This window comes from Salminus brasiliensis, chromosome 21, assembly GCF_030463535.1.
Source record: "Salminus brasiliensis chromosome 21, fSalBra1.hap2, whole genome shotgun sequence".
NCBI lineage: Eukaryota > Metazoa > Chordata > Actinopteri > Characiformes > Bryconidae > Salminus > Salminus brasiliensis.
Window position 1 is genome coordinate 24,992,906 of NC_132898.1, and position 8,635 is coordinate 25,001,540.

Consider the following 8,635-nt stretch of genomic DNA (forward strand, 5'->3'; position numbering starts at 1 on the left):
ATTATTCCCAGCCGTCTTCTAGCAGTGTGAACGTCCTCAGAAGGTTAAAACAAAAAGAGTTGAGACATGAAAACAGACCATAATATCTGAAAACTATATAGGGTATGCATGTGGTGTCACCGGCAGCAGGAGACACTGAAGCCACGCCTACTGAGTAGCGAAAAGACTGACTGGAAATAAATACTAAATATATTTTAGCAGCAGTGGTTTCAACCCTGGTCCTGGAGGCCCACTGCCCACCTCTGTGCTTTGCCACGCCCACTTCAACCCCGCAAGTGCTTGCTAATGAGTTGATTACATGGCACAGGTGTGCTGGGAGGGAGGGAAAGCCCTAAAATCTGCTGGATAGATCTCCAGGCGTCCACAAACTTCTGAAAGACTGGTATCAAAAGTGTTATAAAATGACACTATATGGACAAAAGTATTGGGACACCTGCTTATTTGCCGATGTTTATCCTGCTTTTGTTGGGGTCCCAGCTCTCTACTGTCCAGGGACGAAGGATTTGCGACAAGAGCGTTAGTGAGGTCAGGATGTTGGATGATCACCACCCCACCTCATCCCTAACTCCCCAACTCATCCCAAAAAAAAGTATTGGACAGAGCACCAACCATCATTCTAGAGAACACAGTTCCAGTGCTCCACAGCTCAATGCTGGGGGGCTTTATACCCCTCTAGCCCACGCCTGGCATTAGGAATGGTGCTAATAGGTGCTTTATCTGCTTCAGTGAGTCCTACTCTACTGGCAATACGTCTCTACAGGGATTAGACGATCTGTGTGTATGCGCAGTGTCCACAAACTTTTGGATTTATAGTGTATGAGGCTGATGAGAAACAAGAGGAATGTCTTCAAGTCCAACTTAGTTGTAAGCACGTTGCGACCTGCTGATTAGGAGGATGAGATGTTCCTCTATACCGTGGCACTCTGAATTTAAAAGGGCTTCTTTAGTGTAAGTCCTAAATTGGTTCAGCTGGAGTCTCTATTGTTGATCCAGAGCTGTGGAACAGGCCTTAATGTGTTTGGATTCTACAGCAGAGCTTAAGTTTAATTCCCCCCCTCTCACACTCCCTCTCTCTCTCTCTCTCTCTCTCTCTCTCGCTCACGCTCTCTTAACCTTGTCCGAAAACCTGCTCAGACCAAACACGAGGACGAGACGTTATTAGCAGAGCGTCAGACTGACTGTGTCCGTGGCGTTGAACCATCTGGGAGGACGTGACCTTTGGCCCCAGGCTTGTGCTTTTAATTAATGAAGGGGTCTTAACAGTGGCCTTAGGCCGTCTACAGCAGAGCCAGGTAGTAATTAGTTCCATTTACTTTGTTACGTGTGTTTAAGTAACGTTAGGATGGATTGGATCTTCTCTGAGTGTTTCTGATGATTATACTTTTACTGCCACAAACTTAAAGATAAATGTGCATTCAAAGGGTTTCTTGAGCGATGCCATAAAAGAACCACCTTGGTTCCAAGGAGAGCCATGTTTGTGAAAGAATTGTGTGAGATTGAAGAACCTATTAAAGATCTGAAGAACTATCATGTGATGAAAAGCTGCTGTACACATCTAGTTCTTTGGCAGGAACCCTTTGAAGCACCAACTTTTTTGTGTGAAGTGTTAAGAATCTGTTTCAAGAACCATCACCTGATGAAAAGGTTCTTTACCAATTTAAAAGTTCTTCACACTCATACATCTATATTACAAACATGGTTCTTTATGGATCCCAAAGTGGTTCTATGGCATGGCTCGAAGAACCCTTTGAAGCACCTTTATTTTTAAGAGTGTGAAGAACCTGTTTAAGGTTTCAAGAACCATCCCTTGATGAAAATGTTCATTATGGATTAAAAGTGGTCCTTCAAGTGCAAGGTTTAAAGAGCTTTTTGAAGCACCTTTATTTCATCACTTGATAAAAAGGTTCTTTACCAATTTAAAGGTTCTTCACATTCACACATGTCTATTATAAGCATGGTTCTTTATTAAACCAAAACTGCAATGGTTCTTTTATGGCATGTTTTGAAGAACCCTTTGAAACACCTTTATTTTTAAGAATATGAAGAACCTTTTAAATGTTTAAAGACATTTCTTAACACTCACACATAACATTCACAACTTATTACTTATTACCACAGAACAAAAAGTGGTTCTGTGGCATAGTGCCATATACTATGGTAATATTTTGAGACAATATGAAAAAAGTGCATACTGCCCAATCCTATTCCTCACAAAAGGTTATTAGACCAAATGGTTATAAATACACTGCCTGGTGCCTGAGATTACCACAAAGCTTGTGGCTTAAAACATATATGTGGAGGGTTACGTGCAGGGTGTTGTGTGGCAAAATAGTGCCCAAATAAAACTTGGTGGGTTTGGATTATAAATATAATGCCAATATTTGTGTTGTAGTCATGGCGACCAATGCCTGGTTCGTTTCACCACCACTGTGAAGAAATCTGAAGAGGTAAATTTCTCTACAGTGAACCAGATTTCACACCAAACCCAGTTTGAATGACTGTTTACATCTCAACCACTGAAATGTAGCAAAATGAAATGTAACAAATCAGTGGAATTCCCCGACTGTGACTCCTAAATGCTGCTCTACTGACCGCTGTAGGGATCATAAGCAGAGGGCAGGGGTCAAGCTCAATGACTCTGCTGTCTTTTCCAGCTATGGTCGGAATGTATCATTCTGTGTCAGCATGCCAATCTTTCTCTCACACTAACCCACCCTTAGCCTTTCTCACACCACCACCCTGTAATTATTAAGCCTCGAAGCAGTTCAAAGCAGAGCATCATTCACACATCCCTACAACGGCGTCCACTCATCAGACGGACAGCTGTTTGGATGGCCCTCGTGATGGCGCATGCACAGAAAATGGGTTGGAGACTTCACACAGCCTTCATTTGAGGGCCGTAATGAGTCGGGGCTGGTTTTCCACTTAGTGATTACTTGCGAACTGAGCCCTCCAGCTGTTAAGCAGCCCCTTCAGGTAAATATCCTAACCCTTAGAAGTGTCGGGGCATAACATCGCTATGCATAAGCAGCAGTATTTGAATGTAATTACATGCATTGTGTAATCAGTTATGTAGTTATTTACATAATTAATTACTGTAATTTTGTATTTATGTTTTAAATAGACAGATTATTATACAATTGTCCAGATCTGTACAGTACAGTGAGTGTCTTGTTGGATGTGTGGAAAATGGGTCACAAGGCAGATGTTAATGATTGGCAAAAAGGAGTGATTGCATTTGGGCATGCCAAAGACAATAGTGTAAAGGAAGTAGATGAATCTGCAGTTGTATGGAAGCATACGGTCATACAGGTCTACCAGCAGTGGCAAAAATTCAGACTTCTAGAAGCAATTCTTGCCTGGAAGTGAATCCATTTTCATTCACAAGCTGTGAAACCCACCGGCAGTCCCTGTCCATCAGTTTTGCCTTTCGGGCACAATGCTGATGTAAATTTTCTGTAGGCTGGGATTTCTGCTACTGCTGGTAGACCTGTATGACCGTATGCTACCACACACCTGCAGATTCAGCAACTTCCTTCACACTATAGCCTTTGGCACGCCCAAATGCAATTACTCCATTTAGCCAATTATTAACATTTCCTTTGTGACCCATTTTCCACACATCCAACAAGACACTCACTGCACTGTATCAACTCTTCTCAATACACTGCCTTTGAATCCCAAGACACTGTTTTACGAGTTTTGAGAAGCTTTTGGCCTAAAACATATTTGTGGAGTGAGACGTACAGGGCAAGTTTTTGCAACAAAGCAGAACACTTTTCTTAGACTTTTTAGACTGACAAAATAAAGAAATATACAAAACATTTAGATCATTATCTACTTTTTGTATTCCGCTTTGTCAGATACAGCAACTGTAGTGTGTGGAAAGTTGCCTTTCGTTGAGGCCGGCTTGTATAAGTCTAAATAACTAAAGCATAAATAAAGTATCACTTATAGTGACCAAACCTCTCTGTAAGCAAAGGAAGATAAGTTAACACTGCTTAGACACCTAAACGTGCAGCCCTGCTTCTAAATGTGGCCTAGTTGGCACCGCTAGTTTGCTGGCGGCATTGTGCTAAACCAGATTAAGCAACATGGCAGGTTTCCTACAGCACAGAGAGTACTGTCGTTAAGCAGAACGCTGACCACAGGGACTGTGTAACAGCCAGAAATCCTCTTGTGGAAGAAATTTTAAAGATGTTTTTGGTTAAAACTAGCATTGTGTGAATTTAGCAGCACAGAGACATATTAGCTGATGTGTTCACATTGCAGAAATCCTTGTGTCCGTATTAGGCAACAAACATAAACTTCCATCTTAGCATAACTGTGGGCAATCAGCCAAGACACATTTTGCTTCTTTAGTTTCGCACTGAAGCTACGAGGCTAATGAACTAAACGAGTAATGCAAGATTTCACCTCAGTAATTAGCACAGTGCTAACTACATGGTGCTTTCTGTGATCACACACTTGCCTCAGAGGGTGCCATATGGTAAAATATTAGAAAATGTTTGGTTATGTGTTTTTTTTAAGGTTTATAACATATCATATATATATACATGCATCTGTTAAAATGGACAAAAGTATGTTTGCACATTACTAAAACATTAGCATCAGTCTGAATGGTAAGATTAGCTGATGTGTTGACGCTTTTATTATCTATTTTGTCCATTTTAGATACAAAAAAGTCAATCTTATACAATTTTCCAGTTACCACCGCTATACTTCATTAGCTAAGACACATTTTGCTACTTCAGTTTCGCACTGAAGCTACGAGGCTAATGAACTTAACAGGTAATGCAAACTTTACCTCAGTAATTAGCACAGTGCTAACAACTTGGTGCTCAAAGGGTGGCAAGTGGTTAAATAATCACGAAAAGGTTTATATATATATATATATATATATATATATAATACCTTACTAATTAGCATGTTGCTAACAGCATGGGGTTTTCTGTTTCCAGCTAACAACATTTGGTTAGCAGGATATATTCTGAATGTTTGGACATTTTTTAAACATTCAATGGGTCAAGTTTTCTGGGCATTCCTAGAACATAAAAAAAAATGAATTCTAAGAATGTTTATTCTCACAATTAAATATGTGCTTTAGGTAGGTACATATATTTAAATAAACATTTTTACCGTTTTAAAATTTGGAAAACATTTCATGACACATTCTTAAAATATGTGATTATGTATTGTATCAATGTTTTAAATGTTTTGTTTATTTCATTTTTGGAACAATGCTTTAAATGTTTCCACAATGTTAGTGTTCTAATAACGTTGTGATGAAAACAATTATTATGTGAATGTTATTTCTTGAAATATTATTTCTGTTACAGGCTAACCTTCCTGGACCCGCTGTCTGCTGGGTTCTGACCATTCATAAGATGGACAAATGATGTTAGCTAGTAAAGAAGTTATCTCTCTTGTTTTTTACTCTATTTTTTTGTAGTTAACAGCATCACAAACCACAAGCAACTACTTGACATTGTTAACGGAATGCCAGCTTCGCTAACACTGACTGAAAGCTAGCGACAACCACTTAGCATGGATAGCTAGCTGTACCCCACTGGCTTTCATTCATGATTAGCTGTGTTAGCATTCTGAGGTGAATTATTCCTTTCTTGCCCATAAGCAGCAGAATGACGTCCAAAACGGATTCCCGCTGAGCGGAGGAATGCGAGCGCGAGAAGGAGAGCCTTCCTGCTGTACAGACGGTGGGTAAAGAGTGCTAACGTCTTACAGATGTGCTCTGGCTAGGTTTCCTCCAGCCCTGTGTGTTTGTTTGACCATGAGCCTGGCGGAGAGGGCCCCAGAGCCTCAGGCAAACCCCGCAATCCTAATAAATTTTCATTTATTAAAGCCGTACTGCTATTGGCCAAACAGACACACTGGTATGTGCTTCCATCAGGCTATTCAGAAATACTCAACCTGCAGGCACTTAGCCATACGCACACACACTCTCTCACACACACACATTACGCACACAAAAATTCTATAAAATCACGCAGCACACCATACAGGAGGCTATAAAACCTGCACTGTGATAACAAGGCGGGAAGCATGTGAGAGGGGTCAGGCCCTCGGAGCAATTGCCAAAATGTAAAATCTAACCCCCCAGTCTGTTATAATAAAACGACATTTATCGCCTGAGAGAGAGAGAGAAAGAGAGAGAGAGAGAGAGAGAGATCCTCTGCTAATAGGCCACCACATGTGTAAGGAAGGTAAAGGCTTGCATTAAAATGACAGAAGGGAGAGTAAAGCACACAGAGTTTGTCCTTCTCATGACTTATCAATATGATCAAATGCACCCCATCAGTGTTGATCAGCTATAGGCAGCATTTCATGCATGCATGCTGTGTACAGTAGCAGATAGTTCTGATCTTGCAGTGAAAGTTACAGCCGCCTGAAAGTGGAAAACTCAATTAATCACCAAAATAACCAGCAAATTAATTACTGGCTCTGCAGTTCTAGTGCTTCTCTGTGTGTGAAAAGGAGAGTGAGAAACAAAGAAAAAAGAGGAGAGAGGAAAAGGAGAGAGAAAAAGAGAGAGAGAAAAAGAGAAAGCGAGGGGGCAGGGGAAAGAGGGTAAAGGAGAGAGAATGTGAGAGAAAAGGAGAGTATAAACACATATAGACAGATATATATATATATATATATACACATATATATGTATATATATATATATATATATATATATATATATATATATATATATACCAATAAATAGATAGATAGACAGACAGACAGACAGCTAGATAGATAGACAGACAGACAGATAGAGAGATGGACAGATAGATAGATAGATAGATAGATAGATGGTCAGGCTGACAGACAGACATATAGATAGATAGACAGATAGATAGATTGACATATTGACAAATATATAGATAGAGTGATACATAAATAGACAGCAAGCAGATAGACAGACAGATAGACATAAAGAACGATATATAGACAGACAGACAGATAGAGAGAGACTAATAGAAATTGAAAAGTCAAAACCTAGGGAGATTAAAAAAAGAAAGGGGGTGGGAGGTAGATGGAGGTAGAGGGAGAAAGTGATGAATGGACAGAATGGGGAGAGAAAGAAAAAGGGAGAATATAAGAAAGATGGATACAGACAGAGTGAACGAGACAGAGAAAGTGTAGCACAGAGTGAGAAAACAAGAGAAAAACTAAACAGAGAGAAAGAGAGAGTGAGAACGGTGATTGAGAAAAGAGAGAGAAATAAATAGGGGAGAGAGAGAGAGATTAGTTGCACTATTATGTAAACAAAACAAAACACCACCAAAGGAGGCTGATCTGGCATCGGTTTTCTGTCATTCATTCATTAACAAGCACAATTTCACAGCCATAAAGCAGTTGATTCTGTCTGTCTGTGCTGCTGATAGACTTTACACATGTGGTCGTTGTTCATAACCACTAACACCTCCAGAACACCCTGATGGGTCACACTTCAACTGCAGGCTGTTATTAAACCGCCAACTACAGTTCACCGAATCACACAGAGGAAAGACTCTGTTATTGCAGGAGCCCTTGATAGATATTAGAAAATATCAAAAGCCAGAGAGAACGAGCTTTCTGAGTTTTCTCAGAAGAGCATGAACCCTTTCTGCAGAACTTCAGCCCAGCTTTTAACTCAGATACGACGTTAGGAAGACAATGAAGGCATTATATGGCTGTGTACCACTGCTCTGAGAATTGGACAGGGCGCAATAATGCAGTCTTGGTGGAGCAGATATTGCAGTTTCTGGCACTCAGACGTGCTTTATTGTGACAGTAAATTTAGCGAGGCCTTGAGAAGTGAAGGGCACAAGAAGAACCATGTGGAAGCAAAAGTTCACTTTTTGAGTCCTGGCTCCTCTGTGTGCAGTGACTGGTTATTTCCCCAGTAAGACACCTGTGAAATGAATGCTGGCAGCAAGGGTACAGAGCAGAGGGCACCTGAGACCACTTGCTGTGAGAGCTCGGTATGTTTGGTTAAGTGTGAAATCCGTTTTCGTGCCTGAGAAGAACCCAGAGATCCTCTAATCTGGGGTCTGGGGTCTGGTGTGGAAGCGTGTGGGGTTGCGTGATTGGTTAATTTTGTCACGTGACTCCTATGACTTATTTGTCTCCAAGGAAAATAAGGAAAAACAACGGATGGACCTAACTGTTGTGTGGACCGAAGCGTGGCTTCTGTGGACCGACGCCAGTGAGGATCAGGGGTTGCGAGCCATGCCACGTTGCCATCAGCAGCCGGTGTCCGAGGGAGCACAATTGGCCGTGCTCCCTCTGGGTGGGTAGATGACGCTCTCTCTTCCCTCATCACTCTGAAGCGATGTTGGCTGGCACAGGCATCTGTTAGCTGATGTGGTGAAGCTGGGGACCTGGCGCATGTCAGCTTCCCCAGCGATGCTGCATTGGCTCTTCCAAAAGAGGCAGAGTCTGCCATGTAAAGTCTTAGCCCTCCTAGTGTCGGAAGCAATGCTAGTGCTAGGCAGAGCTATGAACAGGTAGGTAATTGGCAGCACCAAATTGGGAGAAAAAGGGAAAAGCAGTATTGTATGAACAGCTTTACACGTGCATTTCTGGACAAGCCAACAAATACAGAACTGGAGGTAAAGGAACATGTGGGCTGAGGCGGTAGAGT